This window comes from Elaeis guineensis, chromosome 8 (assembly GCF_000442705.2).
Source record: "Elaeis guineensis isolate ETL-2024a chromosome 8, EG11, whole genome shotgun sequence".
Lineage (NCBI taxonomy): Eukaryota > Viridiplantae > Streptophyta > Magnoliopsida > Arecales > Arecaceae > Elaeis > Elaeis guineensis.
The window spans coordinates 134,974,586-134,992,040 of NC_026000.2; the positions used below are offsets into that span (position 1 = coordinate 134,974,586).

Genomic DNA, 17,455 nt, shown 5'->3' on the forward strand with positions numbered 1-17,455 from the left:
CATTTATTATTTATTTGTCCCACCTTTTCTTCATAAGTTTTTTTTTTTTTTTTTTGGGGGGGGGGGGTGGTGGGGAACAAGTGTGTCTTTGCCATTGTTTCATAAACAAAGCAGAGTGTCATAGATGTTTGATTTCAAGTTTCAGCACATTATTTTCTATAAACTTGATTCTGCCCCCAAATTTTCTAAGTGGGTTTCCTTTAGTTTCTATGTTTCTCTGCATGAAATTTGAATTTTCTTTTCTGATGCAAAAGGGTGGTTTTATTTTCATTATTGAATTTTTAGTTAAGCTTAGTAGTTCCTGGCATTGGTTTTGACATGGTATCTAGTGCATCTACAGGGCTTTCAATATTAAAGTCAAGCAACTGGTCACCGACCATTGTAAACGCCAAGTCCAGAGGCTTAATTTGGAATAAGTCATTGAATGATGATAACAAGCATCCAAGAATGCACATGAAGGTGGACAGTCCTCCAGCTCTAAACCCATCGAAAAGTGGATGGCATTTCCGACTGTAGAATCTAAAACAGATTCAAATGAAATAATCGAAGAATCAAAGGCCACTGGAAGCAATCAATTGGTGGCTGAAAGGGCAGCAGAATGGGGACTAAGTGGAAATCTTAATAGCCTATTTGTGGGCTTAAGGTCATCGGGAGAAGGAAGCAAGTCATCCATGGAAAGGACTCCAGCATCAACAAAGACATCGAATGAGTCAAGTTATAACTCTGGAATCAAGCTTGCCTAGGTCTCTCAGGAACTGAGGATGCATTGTCAACACTGAAGCAGACTTTTGTTGTATCAGATGCAACCAAGCCTGATTGCCCTATCATGTATGCTAGTGCTGGTTTTCAGCATGACAGGCTACTCATCAAAGGAGATTATTGGAAGAAACTGGTGCGAGCCATGTCTTATAGCATCTACTTACTAAAATGTTTATCTGGAAAGCAAATTCAGCTGCAGCTCAAAAAAGCATTAACATCTACAATTAGGACATCAAGTGGCACTTCAGCTATGCTTGAAGGTTTTCAGATTCAAAATTATGATTTTATCCTTTTCCTATAGGTTTAATACTTTGGAGGTGAGATATTTAATGAGATGTTTGGTTGTCAAAGGGGAAGGTTCAAAATTGTAAGACATAAGATGATAAGGAGAGAAAATCATGAATTTGAAAGATTCTATGCAAGTAGAGGGTTTGTCTTATAAAATTTCATGATAGAGCCAAACATTTGGTACTATAAAATCACAAGTTCTAGTTTCCAAGCACATGCAATATTACAACTATAATAATTCTAGTAGTGATTCTTCCGAAAAACACTTGTACTAGATTACAGTTTAGTTTTTTGAACCTTTGGCAATATTTCATTCATTCATTTATTTTGTTTTTGATTTTTATTTTTGTGGGGGTGGGTTTGTGCAGGAGGGGGGGGGAGTGGGGTGGTGGTGGTGATTTGGGGGATGGGATGAGGAGGTGAATGTACTGATATCATCATAGGTTTTATTGCATAGATAGGCAGTTTATATCGTTGGAGTCATGACTAGCATTTTTGTACTATAACAAAGTAAAATGTTTTGATATGAAGTAACACTTCATGCAAATAACTAACTCATCAATTGTATGGTCGAATCAAGTGCACCTAGCATTATCAATTCTACTATGTTCATGCATCTTTTCTTTTTCTCTTTTTTCTTTTTTTTTCAGTCGGTTTCTTCAGGGACCAGATACAGACAAGATGGAAGTTGCAAAAATCAGAGAAGCTGTAAGGACAGGAAAAAGCTACTGTGGGCGGCTCTTGAACTACAAGAAGGATGGCACGCCATTTTGGAACCTTCTCACAGTGACACCCATAAAGATGACCATGGGAAGGTTATCAAATTTATAGGTGAGGTTATTTCTCTGTAACTAATGCATTTCTGATAGTTTTCACTTGCTTGACAAACTGCAACCCATACTGAAATGTGCTGTCACATACCTGCTAAGAATTAATTCCATTACTGTAGCTTCAAGAAGCCCTTGATATTATTTAGCAAACACTAGAAGCTCACAGAGGCCAAATGCTGAATAGTTTTTAGTCTGCATCTATGCAAGGATTAAGTTTATTGCACCTAATGTCCAATTATCACTAGAATCTATAAGGTCATGGTGAGTAGACTTTCAGATATTCAGATATTCAGTTGTGAACTTTCCAATCATCTATGACCAATGCCAACTTTCATAATCGGATACCATAAAACATAACCTGCTTGTCAATCATCTGCATGCAAGATCTCATCGAACAGATGCTTTTCAATAATGTTTCTCAAATTTTTTGTGTTGCATTTTGAAGTATTCTAGGTCCTCCTTTGATCTTATTGTTGCCTTAAATTTTAAATAGACTATCTAGCTGAGACATATGTTGTTTCAGAGATGACTTCTTTACATACCTTTCTACACTTTTCTACATACCTTTCTACCAACATGTCTGAATCATTTAGATTGTAATATTTCAGAATGCAAGTTGAGGTCAGCAAATATACAGAAGGTCTAAATGACAAAACATTGCGTCCAAATGCTTTGCCAGTGTCATTAATCCATTATGATGGTGAGCAGACCCATCAAATACATTCTAAATATTTAAAATATTGAAGCTGCTGAGTATGACAATTTTTTGCATCAGCACGACAGAAAGAGAAGCCTTATCGTCTATTACAGAGGTTGTCCAGACTGTGAAGCATCCCCGCTCTCACTCACAAGCTGCAGATGAGTTTGCTGTCAAGCTTGATGAGCATGAAAAGTTCTATGTTGACTCTCCACTTCAAAAGTCTTCAGACATTAAAAATCTCAAGTCACCAGGTAGACTGACTTCTCTACAGGATGCCAAAAGCGAGTCACCAGGAATGAGCATTAGAAAATCAGGCCGTTCTTCCTTAATAGGGTGAGTTCATCATTTTTTAGCTTCAAGAGTGTCAAAAGGGGAAAAAATGAAAAAGGATCACTTCATTAGTGTATTGAAAATTTAAAGAATAAGGCGTGAGATGCAGAATTTCATATCAACTTACATGGCAGCCATTATTTTCATCTTTCCACATCAGACTAGATATTGCAAGGGGTGGGGGATTGGATTTTCTTGGAACAAGCTCTAAGGAAGATTGATGAAAAGAATATCAAATGGTTTTTCTTCTATATAAATGAAGTTATTTCCATCTTTCCACATCGGTCTAGATATTGCAGGAGGAGAACTGGTTGCTTGGAATGCACTCCCTAAAGAAGATTGATAAAAATATATATATATATTAAACAGAAAAAATCCTGAACTCATAAGCTTCTATTCCATGGAAAGAACTGAGAGTAAATTTCCAACTTGTCTCCGCAATTATAAATAACTGAAAACAATAATAGTTAAAGGTAATTTCCATCACTTGCAGAGTGAAAACTTAAAAGTAACAGTAATGGGGAAGAAAACTAAACTTTCTAAATATGAAAATCTACCATAAACATTAGACTAATGAACAAATAGTCCTTGTAACTTATCTAGAGGTCTGCAAACCAAATTTCCTGCTTTTTTCAAGTTCAAAAACGTTTAGAAGACCAGGATACTCCTTCTCTATCCTCCAAACTTCACTATGACAGATAGCTGAGCTTAATACAGGAGAAGATCTAAAGGAGTGTTTTCAACTAGTTTCAGGTTTGTTTGTGGTGTAAAAAAGAGAAAAGAAAAGAAACCAAAAGGGAAACCTACTTCCCACTGCTTGGTTGCAGGGAGAAAAAAGACACTAAATTTTAAGTAACATCTCAAATTAGGTGCAATTGTGATAGGACATCAACTATTAGAACTAAAGGAATATCTAGAGATCTACATAAAAGAAAAGGAATATTAAGAGATCTTTGGTATCCAGTATCCCTTGAACACTACCATTGTCAGTGAAAAAATCACCATGTAGTGACTAATTGACCATTATTACCAGCACCACTGGCTCTGCCACCATCCTCATGATCATTGATGCCCCCAGTTCCATGAATCAAACTGCCATCACCTCTGCTACCACCAACTCTCACCAGCACCTTTGTTGATGCTGGTAATGCTGCTAATACTATTGCCACTATCACCACTGCAGCTATCACTGCTGATACTCCAATTCTACTACCACAAGAACCACCACTACCTGCACTAATGGTGTCATCACCATCATCACCTACAAGACCATCAATGCCACTGGAACTACCAACTACCAGTCAATATCATCAGCAAGCATGCTGTCATCATACCACACCGCTCACTTCAACTTTTTTTCTTCTGTTGTATGCTTCTAAATGATAAAAAATCTTCTTTCCTCTATTTTCAGTTTATCTTTAAGAGTTTCTGTTTCTCTCCTTTACATCCATCTAGTGTAAGCTGTAACTATAATGTGCCAAATGTTTCCTAATACACAAGCAGCAACATTTGGCATATTTGATAAAACACTCCAGTTGTTTGCAGGTTTAAAGGAAGAAAGCGGAGTTCTGTAGAAAAGCGTGAATCTCTTGTCGAGCCAGAGATTTTAATGACAAAAGAAGTTCAACGCACAGAAAGCTGGGATCATGTGGAAAGAGAAAAAGATATACGACAAGGAATTGATTTGGCTACAACATTGGAGCGCATTGAAAAGAATTTTGTTATAACAGATCCTAGACTTCCTGATAATCCAATAGTAAGATCAAGTTGGCAAAAGATAATCTGATATTATCCATAGTGTCATAATTAGAGGGATATAAGCTACTCATGCACATGTGCAAATGTATGCATGAATACATGAGTACATACATGCATACCCAGATGTAAGTATATGCATGTACTTTTGAATGCATCAGCCATCATATACATTTTCACATATTGTTGCTCACCAATCTCATCAGCACTTAATTCAAATTCAACTGTTCTGTTTGAGTGTTTTTGCTCTGGATTCATTTGGTGATGCTTGAGCTAACCTTAAAAGTGCATTTGGTTGAGTCGTGTTTAAAATAGAGGGACAATAATCTCCTTAAGTTGTTCATCTAAAGCAACTTATGACAGCAAGCTGACAGATGCTCTATGCTTCATCAGTTTAGTACACAATAACCATTTAACATTATGATTCCCATAATTTTCTAATTTTATTTAAAGTATATGTAAATGATAATTTCCACTGAAAGCTTATGTCTTGTTTTGTTTTCTAGACCAAAAAAGGCTAAATCATGCTTGGTGTTATGCTCTGCAGATATTTGCATCTGATAGCTTTCTTGAACTGACAGAATATTCACGGGAAGAAATTTTAGGAAGAAACTGCCGGTATGGAAAATGCAAACCTCCTGTGAATCTTAATCTATTACAGTAGTGCTATTGATTCTTGATCCGTTTGATATTGTGAATTTCACTTTTGGTTTTCCAAAGTCCCACTAGATTATTTGCTCAAAAGAAATGTCCCAATTTGTGGAAGGGTAAACGCTCTTTACACAAGTGGTGTCTAGCAAAATCTTGTAACACAATATGAAATTTTAGTCTTCCATAAAAAAGTGATAGAACATTTTCTAACCAAAGAGAGACATATGTTGTATTTTCTTTTTAACTGTGATTGGTATAATTCTTTGCAAAAGTATTGCTATACTGCAAGAACCTAAGCTAACAAAAATAATAATAATAACAAATAAAAAAAATCATGAAAGCCAATGCTAGGGAAGCCTAGATGATCTCTTAGTAAAGTTGATAGTTGCAGATGGCCCTGATTCATATGGGGGGAGATTCTGCCAATGCTTGGAGCAATCGTTTACTTTTGTCAACACAGTTTGTGCTTAAGTAACATGGCTAGAAAATTTCGTGATATCAAGCATATATATACACACACATACATATATAGAGAGAGAGTTGCACCATACATTTTATGTTAACTCCTTGTGAAAAATGCTAATGGTTTTAAAATCAATGATACACCATTCAAATTGATAATCCAAACCAGTAAACATGATCTATACTATAAAAAGTGCCTAGAAATCAAAATTCATATATTTTGTTGGTCTCTAACCTATGCATCAAGTTGGTACAAAAATGAATGGTATCGATTGCGCTAGCATGGTAAAATACATGATAGGGCACTTAAATTGAAAATCCATTTTATGGATCATGATCTACACTCTTAAAACATGGGTAGAGTTAAGTTTGTAAGGTTTAGATGACTATATCATAGTAAAACATAGCATCATGCTACTAAAACTATCCATTCTGACACTTGATGATTAGGTTAAAGACCATCGAAATATAGGAATTTTGGTTTCTAGATACTTTATCATATAGATTATGTTTAACTATTTGGATTTTAAATTTTGTGAGTCTTTTATTAATTTTAAATCATTAGCTTCTTCTCTAAGTAGTTACTATATATACAAGGTACATCATACTATATCGTACTGGAAGGTATGGAGCATACCATATCGTATCGGGTTGGTATTGGCACATGGTATGGGGGGTGTACTGACATTCGGTATGCCGAACTAGTTCCTGTACAAATGTACCAACACAGTGATAGGGTGGCACTAGTACAAGCCCAGTATCGAGATGATGTATCTTGTATACATGTATGAATATGTATGTATCTGTTTGTGTGTGTATAATGTAGCGTATGATATCATAAGATTTGCTTCTGTCTAGGCTCACCAGGTAACCTATTGATCAACTTTAGGCACATGCCTCCTTTTAATCCTAATAAATCATGCATGTTGATGATGTTGTCTAGTCTTCTTACAAAATATGATGATTATAGATGTCTATGGTTATTTTTTATTTATACCCTAAATAAAATTTTTCATAAGGAAAATATATACCATTAGATCTAACCATTGTGCCGATAAGATTGAGTGTCTGTGAGTGAGAGGTAAGCAGAACAAATTGGAGCATAGTTTGAGAGTTCATACATAATTCCATAAAAGAATGAAACATAGATGGACTTTTTACAGGCAACAAGCAAATTAGTTAGGCATCTGGCTATTTTTTATTGAAGATATTCAAGAAATGTGACATCATAGGTGAATAGATTAGTTAGTCCTTGGCCCCCTTGGACATAGAACGTGGTGGTCAAGCAATTATTGAGATATGGAGCTATTTAATGAACAATGAAATTTTCATTCACTGAAGAGAGATCCGTTTCTTCTGTCATTCACATACTTTAAAGCAGTTATGGAATTTGCAGACACCAAAACCTAGAAGCTCTAGCCATTATAATGTTTATAGCATCACTATCTATACCTTTTGTGATAGTTTTTAGAAAGAGTTATGTTGTCAAAGTGATAGTTTTCTAAGATAGAAGACACACTTAGCATGTTAGTTTGCTTGTAGTTGATCAATTTTGATATAAGTTTACAATGCTATAGGCCTATACTCTAATTATTAATTCTTTCCTTCATGAAATTTCATGCTATTAACACTTCTCTCACTGCCATGAAAACCATATTTTTAATATAAGGAAAGTAAATGTATTTTTTTCATAGTTGTCATATCCTATCACAAAGTTGATCATATAGTTCATTTGCTATCATAGTTTCATCTAAACTTTAATTGCAAGTTTAGAATATGAGCACGTCTCTATGTCTACTATGACATTATCTCGCTTGGCATTTTGTCAGTAGTTTGATATGTGATTACTATATGCTCTCCAGCAATAATCTTCATATGGTATTCCAGGTTTCTTCAAGGACCCGAAACAGATCAAGGAACTGTTGCAAAGATAAGAGATGCTATAAGAGAACAACGGGAAATCACTGTCCAACTAATTAATTATACAAAGAGTGGTATATAAGTACTTTCTAATCTATTTAAGGTTTGGCTTTGATTTTAATAATGCAAAAACTGACCTAAAGTAGTGCATCAAATTTGATAACCTTCCAAATAGCAACTTATGCAGTTTTTCTTCTTTTTTATAATTTCAATGTTTGACTGAGATAATAAGTTGCAACTTTGCTGCTAACTAGTAAGGTGTACGCTGAAATGAATGGGATCCATATGGATACAAACAATAATTCTTATTTGAACTAAAATATAGTCAATTTTTGGGGACTCACAAGACAGCGGCCTTTATAGAGACTACTTGAGCTATACATGTGTATTTGAGGCAGATGGGTGCTTGTTTGAAGCTGCCTTTGAGTCCTAAATATTTTCTAATTTTGAGTTTTAGTTAGTGTTTACATTACGATGGTCAACAGCTTGCATGAATTTCCAGTATGGGATTAGAATTGAGTTTGAGTCAAATAAGAGAAGTTCTTCAGTGGTTTTTGTGCTAAATCAAGATTCGTAGATGGTCAAGTTTATTTTAGGAAGTGTTTGCCATGTCTCCTATTTAGTTTAGGAGTTGTTTAAGTGGGTTTATATGTTACAAAATCCATAGTTACGAATTTACAAAATTAATGCTTCTTTAAGTAACATTGGTCAGAATCCTGGAAGTACTAGTTCTCACTGTTGGTGCACTTGATGCAGGAAAGAAATTTTGGAACTTATTCCACTTGCAACCCATGCGTGATCAAAAGGTAACAGAAAATATCCTTTCTTTGGACTATCATTGTCTGTGATAACAAGTTCTATTTTACAAAAAAAAATGGAGATTTTCCAGTTCATGATTGGTCCCAATATTGTTAGGGTGAGCTTCAATACTTCATTGGCGTGCAACTAGATGGAAGCGGTCATGTTGAACCCCTTCGAAATCGCCTCTCAGAGACGACAGAGATAGAAAGTTCTAAGCTGGTAAATAGTAAACCACTTCCTTTTAATACCTGCATACTTCTGGGCATTGTTTACATAGGATGTATGAATGATGAATCATTCTATAACTGTTCCATGTTAGGGGTGAGGGGGGTGGATTGCACAGTTATGCAAACTTGTTAAAGTCATGTCTTGCCCACTTAATTCTTTTATTCACTTGCAGGTTATAATTCTAGGAAATGACAATTATCCATGATGTTACATCTCTTGAAGAGTATTGCATATTTATGTATCATACTTTAGAAGTTGCTAATCAAAGCTATAACCTTCTTTTCCTCCACCTTTCAGAGACTTGAGTTTCCTTTTCTTCCTTATTGAGAGATAAAACACATTAGATATTGATCCACTGAATCTACATAAAGTTGGTGCTATATGTTTATACAATGAGAAAATTCAAACCTTTCATAGGATAAGTCTAACCAAAAATTATTCTTGAATGTGCTGCAGTTGGTTGAGTTTGGGCATTTGAGGAGAAAATATGCCAAGTTTAAGGAAAATTCTTTATTCAATATATTTTGACTCTATGAATCTTAGTTATGAAACTAGACTAATTAATTTTGTACCACTCATTTGTACAGATCTCAACTATTGTATATAAGTAATACAAACTTGTTTAATACTAGATGCTAATATATTGTATTGTGCTTATCAACCAAGTTTTCTTAAATTTCTGTCATATAAATAACATTTAGCTACTGTTCAGTAGTCTAACATTCATATGACGTGGAAAATGATGAGTTTTGATTTTGATTTTCATGTTCTTAAGCAAATTTTTGTTTTCACCTGACAACTATTTTCTCATATTTATTGCTCTAGTACTGTAAAAGGAGGTGTAATGTTTTACCCTGTAATCCACCTTGTAACTTCTTACCCAGGTTAAAGCTACAGCAGAGAATGTTGATGAAGCTGTCAGAGAGCTTCCTGATGCCAACTTGGTAAGGTACATTTTTAATTGTTTTTCTATTTGTACAGGCCGAGAGCAGAAAGACTTCTCATTTTCTTGATGCTCATGTCCACTTATTTTTAATTTTGTTGTAATCAAGGTTTTCAATCCCGTGGGACTGAGGTATCTCGATATCTCTATAGAAAGGAATGTCCTACTATCTCATCCCGTCCCGTCCCGATAGATGTTCCAGTCATATCCCGATAGATGTCTTTTTTTTTTCATTTTTTCTTTTCTACCTTCTTTTCTTTCTTTTTCTTTTTTTTCTTTTCTTCCTTCTTTATTTTCTTTTTCTTCTATCTTCCTTTCTTTTCTTTTCTTTTTGTTTCATTTTCTTATCCCTTCCTTTCTTTTTTTTTTCTTTTTTCTTATTCTTTCTTTTTCCTTTCTTCCTTTTCTTCGTTATTTTCTTTATTTTTTTTTCTTTCACTTTTTTCCTTTCTTCATTCTCCTTTTCTTTTTCTCTCTTTCTTCTTCTCCTTGTATAGATAGGTTTCGGAGTCTCGTCCCTGTTCCGATCCATTTTCTCACAAGAATGGAACGGGTCGGCCGAGACACCCCCCATCCCATTGGGACGTAAAACCTTGGTTGTAATAAGATGAGCAAGCAATGTTTGGAAAATGATTTACTAATTGTTAAATCTTATGCTGTTCAAGTAATAAAAAATATGCTCATATCTAGAAGAAAACTAAACCACTTGAAACAACACAGGCATGTCTTTGGAATTGCTCTAATCCTACAATGCTATAAAATGTGATGAATAACTATGTTATTCAAAACTGAACACCAGATATAAGCCTGCAGCTGTGAGGTCTCAGTTTTCTGGCGTCTGAACCAGTCTTTTGAAAGGTGTTTTTTTTCACTGGGTACAACTTAGCAAAAGATCAGTATGATTACGTCAGGAGAAGGCTGAACTTGTCAATTGGCTGTTTGTAAGAAAATATAGAGTACTCAGTCTACAGTTAAGTGACAAATATAGGTTTCCTAGTTTTATATGCAATACAAAATATCAAATTACCTCCAGATTTTTTGGTGATGTCTGAGAGTTTTTGCTAGTACGTACTTCTTGCTATCAATAATGATGGAAAGTGTATGTCTAATATAACCTGCCTAGCTATTTCTGCGATCAGCAAGGGTAAAGGATTGAAAATTCTGCAAAGAAAGTGAATGGCAATATGGCATGACCATCAAGCAGTGTGAAATTTTTGGGAATGTAAAGGAAAGGAACACCTAAGCGAACATGGAGGGAAGCTGTGAGTATTGAAAAAATCTGTAGTAAAACTAGAGTTATCACTTATTAGAAAGAACTAATGAATAAGGATACGTAAAGCCAAAACCAAATAGCTGGGTCAAGGCTTGGTTCTTGGATGGAATTTAAGTCGATCATGGTGTCACCCTGTGTAGGACTATCATAGATTATGATTAAGAAGAATAAGTACTATTATATCTCTGTCTCTTTGTGTAAGGAACGCTTCACAATTATGCTGACTATGCATAAAATATGACATCTATGGACCATGAAGGCTGAAATGGTCTTTTAAATGTAACCAAATTAAAAATTTTGAAGCTGAAGTTATCTCCCTTTACTAACATGAGAGTCCAGCTGGTATGACATAGATAGTGAGTTATGATAATTGCATGGTCTTCCTTGATCTTCATAAGTTCATTAGGTGGAGTTAAAAACATCAATCAGAGAAAAGACCTGCGTAGGTATTTGGGGAAGAAAGCATGTATAATAGCCATATGTTGGAGGAGCAAATGAAATGTAAAACTATGAAGGTGGATTTCCTTGGCTGCCAATTTAGAAATGATAGATTGAGACGAGGCAGTTACGCTTTGCTGAAGCAACTGACTATTTGAACTCTTCTAACTCTTCAGCTCCTGGCTGGTCATGGTTTCATCCATCAACTGCTCAAGTTTCTCTACACTCTCTTCTATAATGTTGTTTCTTTTCTCTTTGCTCCTAAGCACCTTGCTTAGGAAATAGGAAATCTTTCTTCTCCTTCATTTTCAGAATGAAGCAGGTGGAGCTAGTCTCCTCCTTTGCCTCAAAGAAAGAAGATGCAGATGGCTTGTGAAGTGTTGGAAAGGTAGTTACCTAGGCATGAATTTATGCAACCCACTGGTGGTCATGAAAAGCTAATACTAATGGGCTATTTTAGACAGCACATAGATCCCTAAAAGGCAACTAGTTCTAAGGAGTGGTTTGACAGCTGGAGATTCAAGGACAAATAAATGGATCATCTACTGGTTTGTTGAATCAATATGATAGGAAGAGGTCATCATGCAATAATGAGGGGACAAGGGCCACAAGCTAAGGTGACTAAATAATAAAAGGCAACCATCAAAGAGAACCTAAAAAACAAGTGATGATTTTGGCTTCTTGGATGTTCATAAGAAGACCACAGAACATTTCTAAACTCCCTTGAAGAAATGTAGGAGAACTCTATGTTTCCATTGGAGCTTAATAACTTGAAACAATTTGTTGTCTGCTAAAGGAACATCAAACCCACCAAGACCAGAACTGATTATTTCTCGTCAAAACTGCTGAATCTAGGAAGTACCAGAACAGTTTTACCCCACCTTGCTATTCAGAATGTATGCCTTCATTGAACATGGGATCTACAAGATACTGAAGAAAGCATATCCTGTTTTACCATCTTTAAGTTTAGCACAGACTATCATTGGTAGTTGCTCTATTTAAATCTTTGACATTGCACAACTACACTAATCTGGGTATGTGCTTGACATTTGAAGATTTTGTTTTTTACTTAAAGATGTATGCTTTAATGACCCAAATATTGAAATATTACTTTCAGAGACCGGAGGATTTGTGGGCAATCCATTCTCAACCTGTCTTTGCGAAGCCCCACAAAAGGAATAACTCTTCTTGGATAGCTATAGAGAAGGTGCGTCATCTTTAATTTCTTATGTTTAATCATTTATTAATGCAGCCACATTGGATTTGTCATAGACAGATACCATGATAGTCTGCTTTTCATTGCATATCTAACATAATAAATGAAGATATATTCCCTTGAAGCATTCCTGCTAATTGCGGAATGGCTCGCTCTTTTCCCCTAAATGTTTAGCCAGCTTATCAAATAATATAAATGGCTCTACCTCATGCTCTCAGATTTTTACCTCATGCTCTCACCTCATCATTTAGTAATTTCTTGATCAGCAGAAAGTAAATATATACAAAACTCAGTTCAAGCTTAGTGTGTCTATATCAAAAAATTGAACCCACTTGCTTTATGCAAATATCGACAATGAACTGAATCATATATGCAAAATATTGGTAATGTTATCACTTATCAATATATATAGTTGTGTCATTCTATTTTTATGAACACATGAAATGCATGCTTGTTATATTATAGCTCAAAATAAAAATGAATTAAAGTGAATCAGCAACACAAAGACCAGAGTTGATATGAGAATTTAAGTACTAATAAGTGCTGCTGAAAGATGATCTCAAAATTAAACTATGTGCTATTGCTAATCTTCGATATTTTACCTGCCTCTAGGTGCAATATTTTCAAAATTGATTTTTATTTTGATAGAATCTAACATAAAGCAATCAAAATGATACATGAGGAAAAAAGCTTTTTTGAAACAGAACATATTGAGAAACCACAATGAGCTAGAAAAAGTCATCCATTAAGGTGACTCTGTCATAACTTCCCAGATAAACCTATTTGAGACTTTTTCAAAAGCTTGAGAATATAGACTTTCATTCATGGATTGACATACCGCTGCATACTGGCTGCAGCATACTGGCAAAGTATTGGTACCAGTAGACCCCTTGATATCATACTGTACCATGTTGGTACGGCCTCTTAATTCTTCTGTACCGCCAGCAACAGCCATACCATATGAAGATATGGTACTGTAACATACTGGTACCTATACTTTTTTTTGAATGAAATGGAGGAAGCAATGAGATTCCCCCCTCGTACCTATACTTTAAACCTTGCTTTCATGAATTTTCTCAAATATCAATAAGTTTCCAAATGAGAGCTTTGTACTACTGGGCTCATGTCTGTCCCTATTGAGAGACCCCTAGTGCTTTTCTAAAGAAAAAAAAGGACACAAAAGAAACTTAAAAAATTTTTTCTAACATGAAATTATATTTCCTAAAGTAGCTCATGCATCATATCCCTAGACCATCTGTAGAGATTTTATTGTATCATAATCTTGACATGCTCTACAGTAAGCTTTCTCTTCTACCTTAAGGATCTCTAATATATGTTAGTGATGTATGGGTCACCATGATATTGATAATCAATCTTAGTATACAGGAAAGCATATAGAGACATTCAGCTTTTGATCTCATCATTGTCCTTAGGAGTTAGGACTTCAGTTTATAAGGATAGCAATCCCATTGCTACCAAGATTTTTCCTAAAGTTCTAATTAGTATAAAGACTCTAACATTCAATGAAGTAGTCATGCAATGTTCATTCCATTTCTCTTTAAAACTTGATGAGGAAATATAGGAGTTGATGCATGATCTTGTTAGAACATGAAATTGTTTTTTATGCTGTAACACTTGTAAGCAAGATACTACACTAGGATTGCTGGTAATTACATATGTTATAATCCATGTACAACTCATACAAACAACACAAACATGCATTAAGAAATAACATAGTAAGCATTCATATGTTGTACATATGATATAATATACTACTGGATTATTATATCAACTATCAGAAAATCATGACTGATTATACACCAAGAATTATTTTATTGCCATGAGACAGATTTGTATCAACCATGAGATGAACTGGGTATCCACTGAAGATGTCACAGAAGTGGGAAATAGAGCAGAGATAGCATGGTAGCCTTTTCTTTTTGAAGATCAAACAATGGAATGACACCACTGGGGATGGAACCCAGAATTCTGGTTCTGTAGACCAGCACCTCATCCACTAGGCAATCGAGTCCTTAGCACAGTAGCCATGTTATGAGCATTTTGGCTGGATAAGAAGTGTATAGCTCTCACAATGACTGGAGTTTAAGATAGGCAGAGAGATTCCTGTAGGATGCCAACATAAGTGATAGATAATTATCAATCAAGAAGGCTGATAGGGACGGATAATGAATGAATCAGTTAGCAGCAAGGTGAGGTTACTGTCAATATCAACACATCAACTAGTTGTAATGTGCAGCGGCATGGAACTGCAATGCACACCAAAGCAAATTATGCCAGGTGTCTGCAAGTAGACATTGACATGAGTGCATCGGTGGGTGAGTGTGGGTGTGTCAGTGGGAGAGAGAAAATTAGAAACCAATATTATCAGAATATAAACAGGGAAGATTGTGCATTTGTGTTACTACGAACATAGTGATAATTCATAAACCTGGATGGCTATCATTTTACCTTTTCCATTCAGCAAATTTTTGTTGACCTTGATTTATCCATCATGACCACTTTACACTTTTCAACTTTGGAAGCTTGGGTGGGGAGGGTGGAAGATGTAACATTATTATATATTACCTTCAAAATATTGTATGCCATACCAAGGTTTCCCTTAAATATGCTGCAAAAATGCATTTTATGAATTTCATTATGATGACCATATCTACTTGTTCTTTTGTTACATTAACAAGTACACAGCTGATAGCTTCATTCTCCAACCTAATCTTCAGCTTTAAATAGATAAGCTCTTGTATGCTTCTTTGTATTCACAGATCACTGGGAAAGGTGAACATATTGGTTTGAAACATTTCAAGCCTATAAGACCCCTGGGTTGTGGGGATACTGGCAGGTATTGCTAGAAACCAATCTCAAACATATATGTTATTTGGATATTTTTATAAGTACTCTGTGGACATATTTTCAATTAGTTAAGTTCTTTGTAACAGTTTCTTGTAACTTATCTGCAACTAATCCTTAAGAAGAATTCAGTTTCTCTCATGTGTAGATAACTTCATGAGCTTGCATGTCATTTTCTATCCCTCTCTTATGTCAAAACCTAATGATGTGGCAATATCTGGTCGTTGCAAACACACTGGTCATAAATCTATCACTATGACAATATGATTGAAGAACTGAACTTTGATGCAAGGATCGCCGACTCGGAATCAGATCCCATGCCGGCCGGTGGTACAAGTCAGTACACTCTCATACAAGGCACGAACCGATACGAAAATAAGGGATGAACTGAGGGGGAAAAGAGAGAGGGGAGGAGGGAGGGAGATGGAGGGAAGGAAAGAGAGGCTGACAGAGATGCCAACGATGACCACCGGAGGGCCATCAAGGCCTCCCAAGCTCCGCGGTCCTCCGCAAGAGGAAATGAGAAGAGAGAGAGAGGAAGAGAGAGAAAAGAAGTGAGGGGAAGGTGGCAAGGAGGCCGTTAGGCGACCGTCGGACAACCCAAAACCGCCCTATGGCCGCCACGGGTTCGAAATATGGGTGAAGCCCCTATTTTGTTGTGTTTTTTGAAAAACAGATAAACAATGAAGCCAATAATGGGTTTATTTATCATGTTTTTTAAGAGCAAAGCCCCTATTTCAAATCTGCGACGGCCATGGGGCAATTTTGGGCCATCCAGTGGCCTCCCTGCTGCCTTCCCCTCACTCCGCTTCTCTCCCTTCCCCTCCCTCTCTCTCTATCTCTCTCTCTTCTCATATCTCGTGAAGGACTACGAAGCCTCAGAGGCCTCTACAGGCCCTCCGACGGCCTTAGCGGGCCACTGCCGGTCTTTTCCTCTTCATCCCTCCCCTCCTCTCTCTCTCTTCCTCTCTTTCCTTCTCTCTCGCTCCATTTTCACCGCATTCCAAATCGAATGCCCGAACCACATTGGTTAGCTGCTGGTACGGTTTGGCATGCCCCTGAACTGAGTGGTTCGGGGCGATTCGGCGGACCGTGCCTTATGATTCTATTTTTCTTTTTGTCTCTAAGAACAAAACTTGAGTCATCTGGGTTATATGTGAATTCTTAATAGTTATATTCTCTTCATCTTAGAAGCACATTATCTCTTCTTACTTCAGATAATCTAACATGCTTTTGTTAGTACAATGGTAGAAGCTGTGTTTAGTAAGCAGTTGTTGGAGGAAGTAGATATTTAAACAAGTTATTTAAGAGTCCATTCTATTTTGTTGTAGCAAGATTCCATATCATAATTGGTGTCCTAAACAAAGAGACTAGGGAAAGTGGGAACCTCTTGAACCCCAGAACACCTATTGTTGAGACTAGGTCCAAACTGAGTCCTTGCCAACAAGTCTTTATGAAGGGAATAACATTGGACACTCCCAATCGCTTTCAACTGTCTCCTCTTCCTCTCTTGCTTGGGAGTATTATTTTCTGAACACTTCAGTCAACTTGATCTCTTCTATTTATGTGTCTAATTTGCAATAGGACATTAACAAAGTTCCTGCTAACTAGATCATGAGTTGACCTTGCATGGATCTAGTTTGCCTTTTCATTTGGATCTAATCATAGGCATGGATCTTACATACTATGTACACCAAGAGGTCAAATATTTATTTTCTACTCATTTTAGTATAAAAATTATCAAAAGAAACATTTTTATCTTCTCTTAGGTGGTTCAGTTTGCACTTGCTTTGCCGCATGTCATTAGCTTGCGGAGTTGATGACAATTTCAAAGTGAAATTTGAGATGCCATTACCATTGCCAATAGTTCAAATTTTGCTAGAGATATGACTTGTGCATTGTTTGTCTTTTCTTGGTTCGTTGAACCTATTACTTGTAAGTTGCAGATAACCAATGATAGTGTATATGCATTGCTAGAATGCTGCTTAGTTAGTAT

The 17,455-nt window shown here is 36.0% G+C and overlaps 1 pseudogene; it reads left to right on the forward strand.

Moving 5' to 3' along the window:
- LOC140851243 (phototropin-2-like) overlaps positions 1-17,455 on the forward strand; it is a 35,996-nt pseudogene that overhangs the window by 658 nt on the left and 17,883 nt on the right.